Source organism: Periplaneta americana, chromosome 9 (genome assembly GCF_040183065.1).
Source record: "Periplaneta americana isolate PAMFEO1 chromosome 9, P.americana_PAMFEO1_priV1, whole genome shotgun sequence".
In the NCBI taxonomy this organism is placed as follows: domain Eukaryota; kingdom Metazoa; phylum Arthropoda; class Insecta; order Blattodea; family Blattidae; genus Periplaneta; species Periplaneta americana.
The window spans coordinates 179,142-194,570 of record NC_091125.1 but is presented as its reverse complement, the minus strand read 5'-3'; positions in this window follow the sequence as shown (position 1 = coordinate 194,570).

The following is a 15,429-nucleotide window of genomic DNA, read 5'->3' as shown; positions in this document are numbered from 1 at the left end:
CTGCTGTAACATGCGTCGGCAGAACATGTTCTGGGCTCAAAGTCCGCCACAGTTAATCCTTGCACACGTTGAAAGTGATACGGGTACATGCAGAATTCTCCAGACAGTCATATGACCAACGCGTTCCCTTCCTGCAATACGTCTTGTGCTTTCTATCCACAGCATGAAGAACTCGTTCTTCAAGCGCAATGCTTCGTACCGCTCTTGGTCTCCCAACATCCGTAGTGCTCCTCTCAAATGCGCCAGTCTCCCTGAATTCTTGCACAAGGTAACTGCCTGTCAGGAACTCAGAAATAAATGATTTTCAGGCCCATGTACATAGCAACTTATTTTACAGTTTTGATGTAAGGAACACGTCCCCGAAATATTTGACACCAATAAAGATACACCCTGTATATCAAGCCAAGCACACAACTCGTGCGAAACAGTGGCAAAAATCAAAACGGATGACACAGAAAACGCAAAGGTCGAACTTCTTCCGCGGGTGGAGACGGGAGCACGCCGCACCCCCACGACCCACTGGAGCTCAACATCAACGCGTGGTGGTCACCCAACACGCATCCCCGGGCCTCTGGGTGACGGCAGACGAGCAGTAGAGCCGCTGTTATCCGTGCTAAAGAAGCGGCTGGGCTGAACGGTTAATCGATAATCGGGTAATCCGTACCATAAAATATATTTATAAACTAAATGTATAATGCACAATTTTGTAATTTCCTTCGTGATGGTCAAGGGTCAAGGGTTGATGGTTGATGGTTGTCTGCGGAAAGCTAGGAATACTGGAAGTCTCATGTTCTAGATTTACATACTTTATATATTTTATCCTTGTTTTATTTAATTCATTTTATTTTTTATCACATACAGTTCTAACGCCAATCTGCTAATCTGAAGCAACATTAACCTCAGTTTCTTCTTTCTACTAAATTATTTGTAATTTTTTATTGTATTAACACAATATGTTTCCTTTTGACAACTGTGGAAGACATTTTGCGTAGAAGTTACTGGCATACAGCAAAGCCACTCGAATAGTAAGGATAAGGACTGAATTGTACACGAGTTGTAGAAATGCTTGGGATGATGTCTTTGGAAGCAAGTAGTGATTATTTTACAAGTAACTATTTCTGCTGCCGACAGCCAAGCATTTTTTCTACTACACACTTTGTAGCAAGAGTAAAGGCTTGTAATAACCTTCTGTTGAAAAACTGTAGAAACATAACGTACAGTACTTCATATATTTTGCTGCAGCAAAAAGAAAATAGGAGTTAGAAAAAAGTTGGATAATCCGACAATCGGTTAATAGGGTGACGGACAATCGGGGTTCTACTCTATAGCTACCGAATGGGGAGAAAAGAAAGAAAGACATAGAACAAGAAAGACATAGAACAAACCAAAAAGAAAGAATATATATATATATATATATATATATATGAAAAGCGAGAAAGAATAATTAATTTTGAATCTAACAGTACTAAGTGCAGAGTGACAGGCGAAGCAGTTGATGACCTGGCGGGAACTGCTTGGGTGAAGACAAAAAGCAAATGCTATCATTATGCAACGAAATGTATGAGAAAGGCGAATGGCCTGACGATTTCACGGAGACAGTGTTGATTCCAATACTAAAGAAAAATAATGCCAAGAAATGTAAGGAGTTCAGGACTATCAATCAGTCTAACATCGCACTTGGCGAAGATGCTCTTGCGGATACTGTATCAACGTTTATAATATTCTAAGATGGAAGAACAGTTGGAGGAAGAGCAGTTTGGCTTCAGGGAGAGAAAAGGTACGAGAGATGCAGTTAGACTGCTAGAACAATCGGCGAAAGATACCTAGAGAAGAATAAAGAAGTGTATGTGGTATTTGTAGACCTAGAAAAGGCAGTGGGTGGAATAAATTGATAGGGATCCTAAAGAAAACAGGGTGGATTGGAGAGAGAGAAGGCTTTCAGTTATCATTATATGAAACAACGAGTCAAAGTCAGGACAGGAGAAAAATTGTCAGAAGGAAGTGAAGTTGGGAGAGGAGTGCGTCGCGGATGTCCTTTATTATCTACCCTGTTCAACATCTACTTGCAAGATTTAGTAAAAAAAAACATTATCAGAACAGGGGAGGAGTGATAGTATGAGGAAGAAGAATAAAGTGCATAAGATTTGCTGATGATATAGCGTTGTTAGAAGAGGAAATGACACTAAAGGATATACTACTGGAGCTAAATGACAGCTGTGAGCAATAGGGTGAAGATAAATGCAAGTAAGACGAAGAGCATGGTCATAGGAACAAAATGCAGAAGATAAACTTGAGAATTCTAAATGAGGCAGTAGAGCAAGTGGACAGCTTCAAATACTTGGGGTGTACTATAAGCAGTAACATGAGCTGCTGCCAGGAAGTCAAAAGGAGGATAGCAATGGCAAAGGAAGCTTTTAATAGAAAAAGGAGCATCTTCTGGGGACCTCTGGAAAAAGAACTAAGTAAGAGACTAGTGAAGTGCTTTGTGTGGAGTGTGGCATTATATGGGGGAGAAACATGGACATTACGACGAAATGAAGAGAAGCGAATAGAAACATTGAAATGTGAATATGGAGAAGAATGGAACGTGTGAAGTGGACAGACAGAATAAGAAATGAAGCTGTGTTGGAAAGAGTTGGTGAAGAAAGAATGATGCTGAAACTGATCAGAAAGAGGAAAAGGAATTGGTTGGCTCACTGACTGAGAAGAAACTGGCTACTGAAGGTTGCGCTAGAAGGATAATAATAATAATGATAATAATAATAATAATAATAATAATAATAATAATAATAATAATAATAATGTCTTATTTTCCCTGGCAGAGTTAAGGCCATTAGCCCTTCTCTTCCACTGAACCAGGATCAAATCACATACAGAAAAATACATACCGTATACAAATATTAACTTAAAAAATAATAAAAAATAATAATAAAAAAGAGAGTATTAACTTAAAAATAATAATAATAGAAAAATAAATATAATAAAAAAGTGGTGGTGAATGGAAAAAGAGTTCGGAGTAGAAAAAGATTTCAGATGATATTCGACATTAAGATATATGGATTATATGAGGAAACAAGGAGGATTTTCAGAAAATAGGAAAAATTGGAGAAAGCTGGGTTTGCAGTGAAATACCTGTCTTTGGGCAGCACACGAAATGATTATACATAATCCACGTCTGTGGAGTAACGGTTAGCGCGTCTGACCGCGAAACCAGATGGCCCAGATTCGATTCCCGGTGGCGGAAAGTTATCTGATCGAGGTTTTTCCCGGGATTTTCCCTCAACCCAATATGAGCAAATGCTGGGTAACTTTCGGTGCTGGACCCCTGACTCATTTCACAGGCATTATCACCTTCAGATCATTCAAATGCTACATAACCTAAGATGTTGATAAAGCGTCGTAAAATAACCTACTTATATATATATATATATATATATATATATATATATATATATATATATATATATATATATATATATAGACACACATACACACAGAGCGTGTTCTGAAAAATGTTCCAATATTTTGGGAGGAGGTAGTAAGAAACAAATGTCCTGGAGACATGGGTCCAAAAATTAATTTCTTCTGAGTAATGGGCATGCCTGTAAGAGCAGCATATCTTGCACTGTGAGCTCTTTGGCAAGAAACAAATGACGACACAGGACTTAGTCGCTTGTCATTGCGTATTACACAGCATACCTCGGTTTGTGTTTGTAGCAAGAGGACGCTTAAACAGATGATAGGCCTACGCCCTACTACATTAGATTTCGTTATCGTATTATTGTACGTAAACTTATTCCACACTGCTGTAATTATTGTTATACCAGTCGGATATGTTAGCATCGTATTTGTTGAATCGGACCATGTTTTGTTATTACAGTAACATGAGTCCTAAAATTAATCTCTTCTGGGAAATGGCCAAAATGTTTACCATCACTGGAAGAGCAGCATATCTTCTACGTGAGCTATTCGGCAAGAAACAAACCATGCTCCTATTCAACAGATACGAAACTAACTTACCTGATAGTACAGAAATTTTAATGCTGTAGTGAAGTTATGTGATATAATTATGATTTCATAACATTTACAAAAACGAACGACTAGCTTGTGCCAATACACGAGTCATTCCATATAAACTAGAACACTTCTGAAGTAAATTCTATTTTCATGTCTTAGAATTTATTCAATTTTTTTTTTGTTTTATTAACAAAAGGAAAAAAAATATATAGATGTCTTCTTCCATCTCTTCTTTCATTCTTGTCGAAAATGTAGGCTAAGCATCAAAATCTTTGAAAGAATTTTTAATCGCTTGTAACCCACCCCATACCATTGGCAAAAATGTATAATTTCAGTGCAATTTATCGCACAAAACATATATTTTATCCAGTTGAACTTCAAATGAAGTCAGTGGAAAAACGTCTTTTAATACGTAATTTAATTATTATTTTTATTATACACACACACACACACACACACACACACACATATATATATATATATATATATATATATATATATATATACACACACACATACAGCCGCCAGGACTGCCTCCGTGGTCTGTTGGTCAGCATGCTGGCTTCCAGATCAGGAGGTCCCGGGTTCGATTTCCGGGCTCCCTGGATGTCTAGAGTCTGGAAATTTGTATGAATGTGAATGTGATTGTGAGTGTGCCGGGTTAATATTAATTAACCAATCATCACAAATATAAAAATACATCAGGACTGTCGCTGGTCAGTAACCTGAACACACTTTCAGCGTCACATTGTTGACAACTAACTCCATCTGTTAGCACAATCCTAAAGTATCTAATAGATGCTATAGAGTTACCAACAACAAAAAAAATACAGCCGCCATTTGTAAGAATTATATCACTATTCCTTCCATTGTATTGCTAGTAATTATTGGACATGATGAATGTTTCGCGGCCGCCATATTGGACGGCTAGTTCAAAAGGGAAACAACTCAGAATTGAAAGCTTTGAGGAACCTGAATTTAAAAGTTTCATGCTGCTGCGAAAAATCCAAGGATCACTGAAATTACTCTAATACTGTTAACGATGTTTTATATTTACTAAAAGTTTCAAATTCGAGTATGTTAATTGGTTTCTTCACACCAACATGGATATTTAAAATGCAGTTTCTCAAAATTTCAAAATTTTTAGTTGTTTCCCTTTTGAACTGGACCATCCATATCATTATTTATATTTCCTTATACAGTTAAGTTTGAGAGACAAATAATAAAGAAACGATTTGTTTACATCTCTTCCAAGTGTTTTGAGGAATTCGAAATCTTCTCTTTTTAAGTAACTTATAAGCTATGGAAAAACCATGTCCAACGAATGAATCGGAATAGACTTCCAAAAGGCATGCTTCAACACCGTCCCCAAGCGAAGAGATCTTTAGGCTGTTCAAAAAAAAAAAAAAAAGGTGGACCGAGAATGACTTGGGCCTTGTAGTTGTTTGGATGATGATGATGATGATGATGATGAAGTATAAGCTATATGTTGCAATCACTATTTTAAACTAAGTATTTATATAATTTCAAGTCCACACCTGTGGAGTAACGGTCAGCGCGTCTGGCCGCGAAACCAGGTGGTCCGGGTTCGATTCCCGGTCGGGGCAAGTTACCTGGTTGAGGTTTTTTCCGGGGTTTTCCCTCAACCCAATATGAGCAAATGCTGGGTAACTTTCGGTGTTGGACCCCGGACTCATTTCACCGGCATTATCACCTCCATCTCATTCAGACGCTAAATAACCTCAGATGTTGATAAAGCGTCGTAAAATAACCTAATAAAATAAAAAAATATATAATCTCAAGGGAAAAATTGTTCCGGGGCCGGGTTCGATCCCGGGACCTCTGGTTGAACGTACCAGCGCTCTGCCAACTGAGCTACCCGGGAACTCCACCCGACACCGTCTCAACTTTTCCCTTTATATCCACACAACTCGCGTGGGCTGACGAAACGCCAGAGACCCACAACAAGTGCACACAATTTCTGTGTGACTTGGAATTGTGGTTTTCTGTTAACGTACACGGTGACGTATATATTATGCAAATCTAGTCCTTCAGGTGAAGCTCCCTGTAAAGCAGATTTGAATAATTTCAAGGAAAAAATTGTTCCGGGGCCCTTAAAATTATTCAAATCTGCTTAACAGGAAGCTTTACCTAAAAGACTAGATTTGCATAAGTATTTATAGGTTTGTGCTTCACAGATAATAGCATATTACTCAAACATAATAAATAATGAGTTTATAAAACACTTTAATGTCATCTTAAATGCGATTTAAAATGGTACATTCAATATTTATCTACTTAGCAGTTACATTTTTTAAACCAACTTCTATATAACGTAAATGTCAGAACAATCTGAGAAAGAATAATTTCTATTCATGCATTTCAAGATTTTAGCATGAATTCCATATCCTTCTTTATATCTAATTTCCATATAATATCGCTAGTTCTGGAGTTGCGTTTTCAAACTGACTAATTGCGTTTGTTTCATAAATAAGTTGATGTTCAAGGCACAATAAATAATAAGTCGATACTATTTTTTTTGTTTCTTTATTCTCAAACTTCACCAGCAAGTCACCTTGTTGTCAATAATAGGCTACGGCCACAATAGAGGCTTGCTTATCGCCTGAAGGTTGTGTACTTAGTTGATCAGGGACGGAATTTGATTGTGTCTTTATCTAATTACCATTATAGCAAGCAAATCGAGTTTCAAAAATAATTTTTATCTCTGTTAGAGAATTACTGAACCCCAGTGCCATAGTGCAATAATGCGCAATTCTTAAGTTAGCTTAAATTCATAATTTAAAATATACAATATCTCACTGTCCACTTATCTTCAGTAAATGTAGAACATCATGTAGAATAAAATGTTTCACTTAAAACGTCTTCTCAAACATTAGTACCATTCCACACGATTCCACCTTCTGACTTCGTATCATATAGCCATGCAACTAAATGATAACATTTCCTAAATTTGTGCTTGTTCAATTTCATTTCTGTATCTCATTCACTGCAGTCATTGCGTCTAATCATATCTGTTTTGCAGTGTAGGCTTTCACGGCCGGAGTCTATAGATGTAGATTCATTTTCCGGGCTGAGAGGCCGTGGTCTATTAGTTGGTTTTATACCAGACGTTTCGTCTGCAACTGCGGCAGACATCTTCAGTGGAGTGGTATCCGAGGTCGCAAGACTCTTCTCGGCGTACCTGAGGCAACTGATCCTGTGTCTGGTTGTGCGGGCGTATTTATAGTGCGGCTCGCGGGCCGAGGCCTCGGCCCGCGAGCCGCACTATAAATACGCCCGCACAACCAGACACAGGATCAGTTGCCTCAGGTACGCCGAGAAGAGTCTTGCGACCTCGGATACCACTCCACTGAAGATGTCTGCCGCAGTTGCAGACGAAACGTCTGGTATAAAACCAACTAATAGACCACGGCCTCTCAGCCCGGAAAATGAATCTACATCCATATCTGTTTTGTTTACAAAACAATTCTATGAACTCATGTTTTATTGATTAAGACAACGTACCCATTTTTGTAATCTCATAGACCTTCTTAGGAATGTCTCCGTGTACTAGAAGTTATTGGGGCAATAAAGTGCCTGTAAATTTTACCTCAAAGGCTTTCTCAAAATTATTTTGAGAATTTTCTTTGTAACCGATTACTTTTTAACAAAAAAATGATAAACTATATTAATTCCAAGCAAAACAAAGTTATTATGCAAATGACTTGGACCGAGAGCTCAGCAACCAATGTAATACTGCAGATAAGTTGTAAAATTTGCTTCTAAGAAAAACGTACGTGTGTTGTGAATTTTTAACTTTGGAGGATATGTGATAAAGTAGATTACAAAAACTTACATGTCTAAAAACACAGAATACTAAACTTGTTTTGAAAAAATGTCAACCACTACAATCTTAAAAAAATATCGCCAATTTATAAAACAAACATTTACCCATTAAAGCCCGAATTAATTTATATATTCAAAAAAACGAAAAGAACGTACTATTCCATCAATTTAATCCATAAGGGTGCTATTCATAGACATTTCGCAGCACGCGCTACGAGCGTACTAGTACAGAATTCAAATCATATCCTATCGCTAACACTGGTTTATGAATACGAAAAACGCTGATCATCCACCGGAAGCCCGCGCTAAAAATGTCTATGAATACGGCCCTAAGATGCTAAGAATGTGTTTCATTTCTTGTGCCGTGCACCATGTAGGTGAAAGTCACCCGGTCTATAAATAGACCTCTGGGCACTTACGATATCTGTGTATTCATTTGAAATAAAGTGAATATATTTTTACGTATTTAATGTATTATAACCACAAAAGTTTACACCAATATAAATAAATTTATTTATGACAGTTTTAGTATTTAATGCAACAATAATGCTACAGCAATAATGAAACATTTATTTTAGGAATGTCTGTCTTTACCGAGTGTGGTAAGGCTCAAAGCATCTGTGACATCACACTTCTTGCGAAATGTTACTGGTCTACATTTATACCATTCCATCCGGCAGTGTTTCTGAGAGGGTCGTTTTGTCATGAAATGACCTCTATTATCATACCGCATATCAAATTTCACTTCTTAGGTGATGAACTAGGGCGCCCCATTCTCTTGCAGTTCAAGAACATCTTGAGATATTGAACAGCCAAGCATCGTCGGAATTCAAATATGTCCAGGGAGTCTCGTCCTTGTATATTTCTGTAGATAATCCAACCATTTATTATTGCCATATCCAGCATTCTGACAGAGAGATCCTAGTACCACTTTTTTTTTTTCCACGGATTGAAGTGGCATATTTCCCTACTAACCAATCATGATGGTCCACTCCACCCATGTACTTACTGTAGTTCTTTATGACCTGTGGTCCACACCTGTGGAGTAACGGTTAGCGCCCGGGTTCGATTCCCGGTCGGGGCAAGTTACCTGGTTGAGGTTTTTCCGGGGTTTTCCCTAACCCAATATGAGCAAATGCTGGGTAACTTTCAGTGTTGGACCCCTGACTCATTTCGCCAGCATTATCACCTTCATCTCATTCAGACGCTAAATAACTTAAGATGTTGATAAAGCTTCGTAAAATAACTACTAAAAAAAGTTCATATTTTTATACCATATTTCCTGGGTTTCATTCTGTAAAAAATAACTTGAAATAACAACATCCACAAACATAGAGGTGGAAGTTGCTCGTCAGTCATAATGCTTTAAATAGAGTACGCAAGTCTTAAATGTGCTACAGACATCTCAAATACTTCTCTCAATTAAGTTAATGCTTTTATGTCGAGTGCTAGTATAATTATTAAGTGGAGAAAAAATATTTTACTTAGTAGGCCTGAGTTCTTTTACAATTATAAATCACTTTGTTGCAGACCTTTGAAAGCATTATTACTAGTTTACTGTTCGCAAACCAACAAATAAGAAGTTAGAGACACCAATACAGCTCTTCTCATGATGACGCGTACTTGATGTTCCACTGCAAGTTATCATAATTTTAAAGTGACGAAATTAATAAACTATAAAGATTTTATACAAGGCGACCAGTTGTGGTGGGTTCCTCCAAGTTGGTGATCAGTTACCTATTTGTATGTCAGGAGGACAGTTTACATAAGAAAATAAATACCTGTTACAGTATATTGTTTTGTTGCAGAGGTTATATGTGTAAATGTGTAACCATTCCGATTTTGGATAATGTATCTACAGTTCTTAATTTTTTGTATTCGTGTCTTTTTTTCTTTATATTTTTCAAAAGTTGAATGTTATATTGCATTCAAGTAGGGATCATGGTGTTAATTTTTCAAGAATTTATGGAGTATTGTAATCCTTTTGCAAAATATTCACTTCTTGAATATATCCAGACTATGTCGATAAATTTCTGATGTGTTGGTGTAGATTCATTTGGCAGATTTATTAAGTTCTCAAGAAATAAAAGAGCCTTTTTAAATTTAATATAAAATAACAATTTTTTCAACAAAATTGTATGTTTATTTATTTGTTCTCATCTACGTCTTATAAACAGTAAGAGCATGTAAATTACGCACTATAAGTTAATATTAAGCCTTACTTACTTACTTACAAATGGCTTTTAAGGAACCCGAAGGTTCATTGCCGCCCTCACATAAGCCCGCCATCGGTCCCTATCCTGTGCAAGATTAAGCCAGTCTCTATCATCATACCCCACCTCCCTCAAATCCATTTTAATATTATCCTCCCATCTACGTCTCGGCCTCCCTAAAGGTCTTTTTCCCTCCGGTCTCCCAACTAACACTCTATATGCATTTCTGGATTCGCCCATACGTGCTACATGCCCTGCCCATCTCAAACGTCTGGATTTCAAGTTCCTAATTATGTCAGGTGAAGAATACAATGCGTGCAGTTCTGTGTTGTGTAACTTTCTCCATTCTCCTGTAACTTCATCCCGCTTAGCCCCAAATATTTTCCTAAGCACCTTATTCTCAAAAAAACTTAACCTATGTTCCTCTCTCAGAGTGAGAGTCCAAGTTTCACAGCCATATAGAAGAACCGGTAATATAACTGTTTTATAAATTCTAACTTTCAGATTTTTGGACAGCAGACTGGATGATAAGAGCTTCTCAACCGAATAATAACACGCACTTCCCATATTTATTCTGCGTTTAATTTCCTCCCGAGTGTCATTTATATTTGTTACTGTTACTCCAAGATATTTGAATTTTTCCACCTCTTCGAAGGATAAATCTCCAATATTTATATTTCCATTTCGTACAATATTCCCGTCACGAGACATAATCATATACTTTGTCTTTTCGGGATTTACTTCCAAACCGATCGCTTTACTTGCTTCAAGTAAAATTTCCGTGTTTTCCCTAACCGTTTGTGTATTTTCTCCTAACATATTCACGTCATCTGCATAGACAAGAAGCTGATGTAGCCCGTTCAATTCCAAACCCTGCCTGTTATCCTGAACTTTCCTAATGGCATATTCTAAAGCGAAGTTAAAAAGTAAAGGTGATAGTGCATCTCCCTGCTTTAGCCCGCAGTGAATTGGAAAAGCATCAGATAGAAACTGACCTATACGGACTCTGCTGTATGTTTCACTGAGACACATTTTAATTAATCGAACTAGTTTCTTGGGAATACCAAATTCAATAAGAATATCATATAATACTTCCCTCTTAACCGAGTCATAAGCCTTTTTGAAATCTATGAATAACTGATGTACTGTACCCTTATACTCCCATTTTTTCTCCATTATCTGCCGAATACAAAAAATCTGATCAATAGTCGATCTATTACGCCGAAAACCGCACTGATGATCCCCAATAATTTCATCTACGTACGGAGTTAATCTCCTCAAAAGAATATTGGACAAAATTTTGTACGACGTCAACAAAAGTGATATTCCTCGAAAGTTACCACAGTTGGTTTTGTCCCCCTTTTTAAAAATAGGTACAATTATGGACTCCTTCCATTGTTCTGGTACAATTTCCTTTTCCCAAATAACAAGTACAAGTTTATAAATTTCGCTAGATAATGCACTTCCACCCTCTTGTATTAATTCTGCTGGAATTTGATCGATACCTGGAGACTTGTACTTTTTCAGATTTTCTATCGCAATTTCGACTTCTGAAAGCGTGGGTTCGGGTATAAATGGCTCAGCAGTTTGTATTTCAATTTCGTCCCGATCATTTCTATTTGGCCTATGTACATTTAGTAGTTGCGCAAAATAGTTTTTCCATCTGTTTAGGATTGATGGAGAGTCTGCAAGCAAGTCACCATTCTCATCCTTGATCACGTTTACCCTTGGCTGATATCCGTTCTTAAATTCCTTTATACCCTTATATAAATCTCGAATGTTTTTATTCTTACTATTTGTTTCTACCTCATTCAGTTTTTCCTTCAAGTAACCTCTCTTTTTATTCCTAAGTGTACGACTTGCTTCCCGTCTTTCATTGAAATAATTATCTCTCTTCTCCTCAACTGGATCCTGTAAGAATTTCAATTTTGCCTGTTTCCTTCTTTCTACTACCATGCAACAATCTTCATCAAACCACGGTTTCTTTTTCTTAGTTTCATAATAACCTATGCTCTGCTCAGCTGCAATTTTGATACTATCTCTGATATTTTCCCACACGCTATTAACATCTAATTCTTTCTCAACTTCGTCGGAACTTTCTAAAGTGGCAAACCTATTCGAAATTTCGACCTGATAATTTTGCTTAGCTTCCTCGTCCTTTAATTTCAAAACATTGAATTTAGTAATATTAACTTGTTGCTCTACTCGCTTGGCTACTGATAATCTTTCTCTTAATTCTCCAATCACCAAATAATGGTCAGAATTACAGTCTGCACCCCTGAAAGTTCGAATATCTACTATACTAGTATGTCTCCGTTTATCTATCAAGATGTGATCTATTTGGTTGTGTGTCAATCCATCTGGAGAAGTCCAAGTATATTTATGTATATCCTTATGGGGGAATGTTGTACTTTTGACAATTAAATTTTTCGATGTGGCAAAGTTGACTAATCTAACTCCATTGTCACTACTAATTGCGTGTAGGCTCTCTTTTCCAATAGTTGGTCTAAAAATATCCTCCCGTCCTACTTTAGCGTTGAAATCCCCCAATAAAATTTTCATATGATATCTAGGGAACTGATCAAAAGTATGTTCTAATTCCTCATAGAAGCTATCCTTTATATAGTCGTCTTTCTCTTCTGTAGGGGCGTGAGCATTTATAACTATGATGTCGCACCATCTACCCTTAAGTACTAAATATGATAACCTGTCACTGATAAATTCGACCTTTTTTACTGCTGATTTTATTCTTTTATGTACAAAGAATCCTGTTCCTAATTGGTGATTATTGTTTCCTTCCCCATAATACAACAAGTAATCTCCTATTTGTGATATGCCATTCCCATCTAACCTAACCTCTTGTACTCCTACGAAGTCTATTCTATATCTAGCTAGATGGTCGTGCCAGAGAATCAGTCCTATTCCGAGGCTTACTGTAGGAATTCGTAATGTGTGAAAACTGGAAATGTAATGTAAAATGCGGTAAACTTGCCATAAAAAATTAAACTATAATATCAGCACTATTTGTGACTCAAAATAATAAAGGAAATACCGGTTCTTAAGAAATGGGGGGGGGGAAGAACTTTATAAATCAGTGTATCATATTAAGGTTTAAATTCTCCCCTTTCTTATTTTCAAGTTTACCTCAGCGGTCAAGTTTACCCCAATTTGCGGTATGGAAAATAGTTAATTTCTCAGGAAATAGGAAGAGGAGTTCACCACGCGATGTACTCTACGAGATATGCCCTATAATTTTGAAGCTACTAATTTTGACTCTTCTCACAGGAAATATAGAGTTCCAATGATGCATAAATATATTTAGGAATAAATTGAATTAACCGTACGAACAATTATATTATTTCAAACCATGATACGTGATCAGGGCCATGATTTAATGTAAGAAGCGGAAAGAATTACGTTTATTCCCAGATTCTGAAACTTGTAGATTAACTGCGTGTGAAATTCTTCTAGGATTCTAAGGTAAAATTAATAAGAACTATATGCACTTACTGCATAGCATAAAAATATAACATAAATTACGCAAAACACGTTTTCTGATGTGTTATCATATGTCGTCTGTACACTTTTAACTTGCCTGCCGCTAGAGGGCTACTGTCGCGCCAGGTGTCAAATGTTGGCATATTTTATACGTCTGAGTTGCGCGACTGTATGTCTTAGATCAGGGTTGGGCAGAATTATGCACTCTGTGCTTGCACGGTGTACTACGAGAGAAGTGCTTATAGAGTGCACGAAAACCGGTTTATTAAAGTTGCGGTACGTAGTGTATGTTTCAAAAGAAAATGTTATTCTTTCTACCAAACTAAATAAGAACACAAAGTAATGAAACACTTCCTTAAACACAAAACAAAACATGTCTGTTGCACTTTAATAAATATTACTCAATTTTTCAAGATTTGGAGAAACTGTATTAGCACAAGCTATGCGAAGAACTGCTGTTAAAAGCCCATCATTTCTTGTTTGAGATTTGTTTATTTTCGTCATAGACAATAACTGTTCACATCTATAATTGGAACCAAGTAAACACAAAAATTTCTCACACAGCTTATGGGAAAGCGTCCTCTTGGGAATCCGTCATAAAACTGCATAAGACTCGACCTTGAATCATATTTCGCTCGCATCTCTCGATCACATCGCACGTCAATCAATTCGTACTATAATGAAGGGGGGACGTTATTAATAATCAGTTGGAATCGGAACATGTAGCAAAAATACGCAAATCCATTTCCAGACAATCTAAATCGTGGAACCTTGATGTAAATTCCTCTAATAGACCGGATAGAATACATGCGTACATTTCGAAATTTTCATTGTTCAAAATTCTATGCGCTTAGATAAGGATGGGAAATGATATATTTCGCCCTTTTGCATTTGACGTATCCATAACAGCAATTTCTCCTTAAAAGCTGCAATTCTATCTGCAAATTGTGTGTGCTGCAGCGCTGCACTTGGAATTCCCCGCGCGCACGGAGCGCAAATGCACTCACACGCCACGCCCAGCGCTGTCTTAGGGTCGTACACGTTGGAGCGACGATAAACGATAGAAGAAGCAGCGATGCTATATCAGAGAGAATTGAAGCATGCATTGTCATTGAGGTGTGCATATTGGAGTAACGATAAAAGCGACGAAAAAGAAAAGTTCCATTTTCTGCGCTCTTGTCGTTCATATGATCTCTGATTAAGATAATATTAATCTGTATAATTACAAGTGGTTATCAATATATCCGAATATTAATCGATGTATTATTATTTCGGCATATTAAATTAATTATTATGGATATTGGCAAATTGATCAGTTGTGTATTTATTCGTCATATGTTATGTGATCACAAGAACCAATCACAACACAACGAATTTATACTATCTTCGGGATGAGAAACGGGTTCAATTTTGTACGTATTTAAGTTATATTAACCTTGAACCTAGCAGCTGATATTTCCTATATATCTTCTTTCATTAAGTGGATGCATAGAATATCTTCTACTGATAAATCAAAATGTTCGCTTCCCGCGTCCTCGTCGCTCCGATATGAACACTTGATTCTTCGATAATACCAAAGCGTCGCTAGATCATTTCTTTTATCGTTTATCGTTGCTCCAACGTGTACCTACCCTTAGACTGTTTCGAGTTCTCGCCGACACGATCAAGGACGCGGTGACGAGTGCAGTTGTTGTGGAACTCCAGAAAAATCTCGACTTCAACAAAGACTTAATTAGTGACTTCAAAAGTGCTCTGGAGCAAAAAGATCGTCGGATCGAGGAACTAGAATACAAACTGGACGATTTAGAACAGTACCAGCGACGTCAGTGTTTTGGTGTAGGTGAGGACACGACGT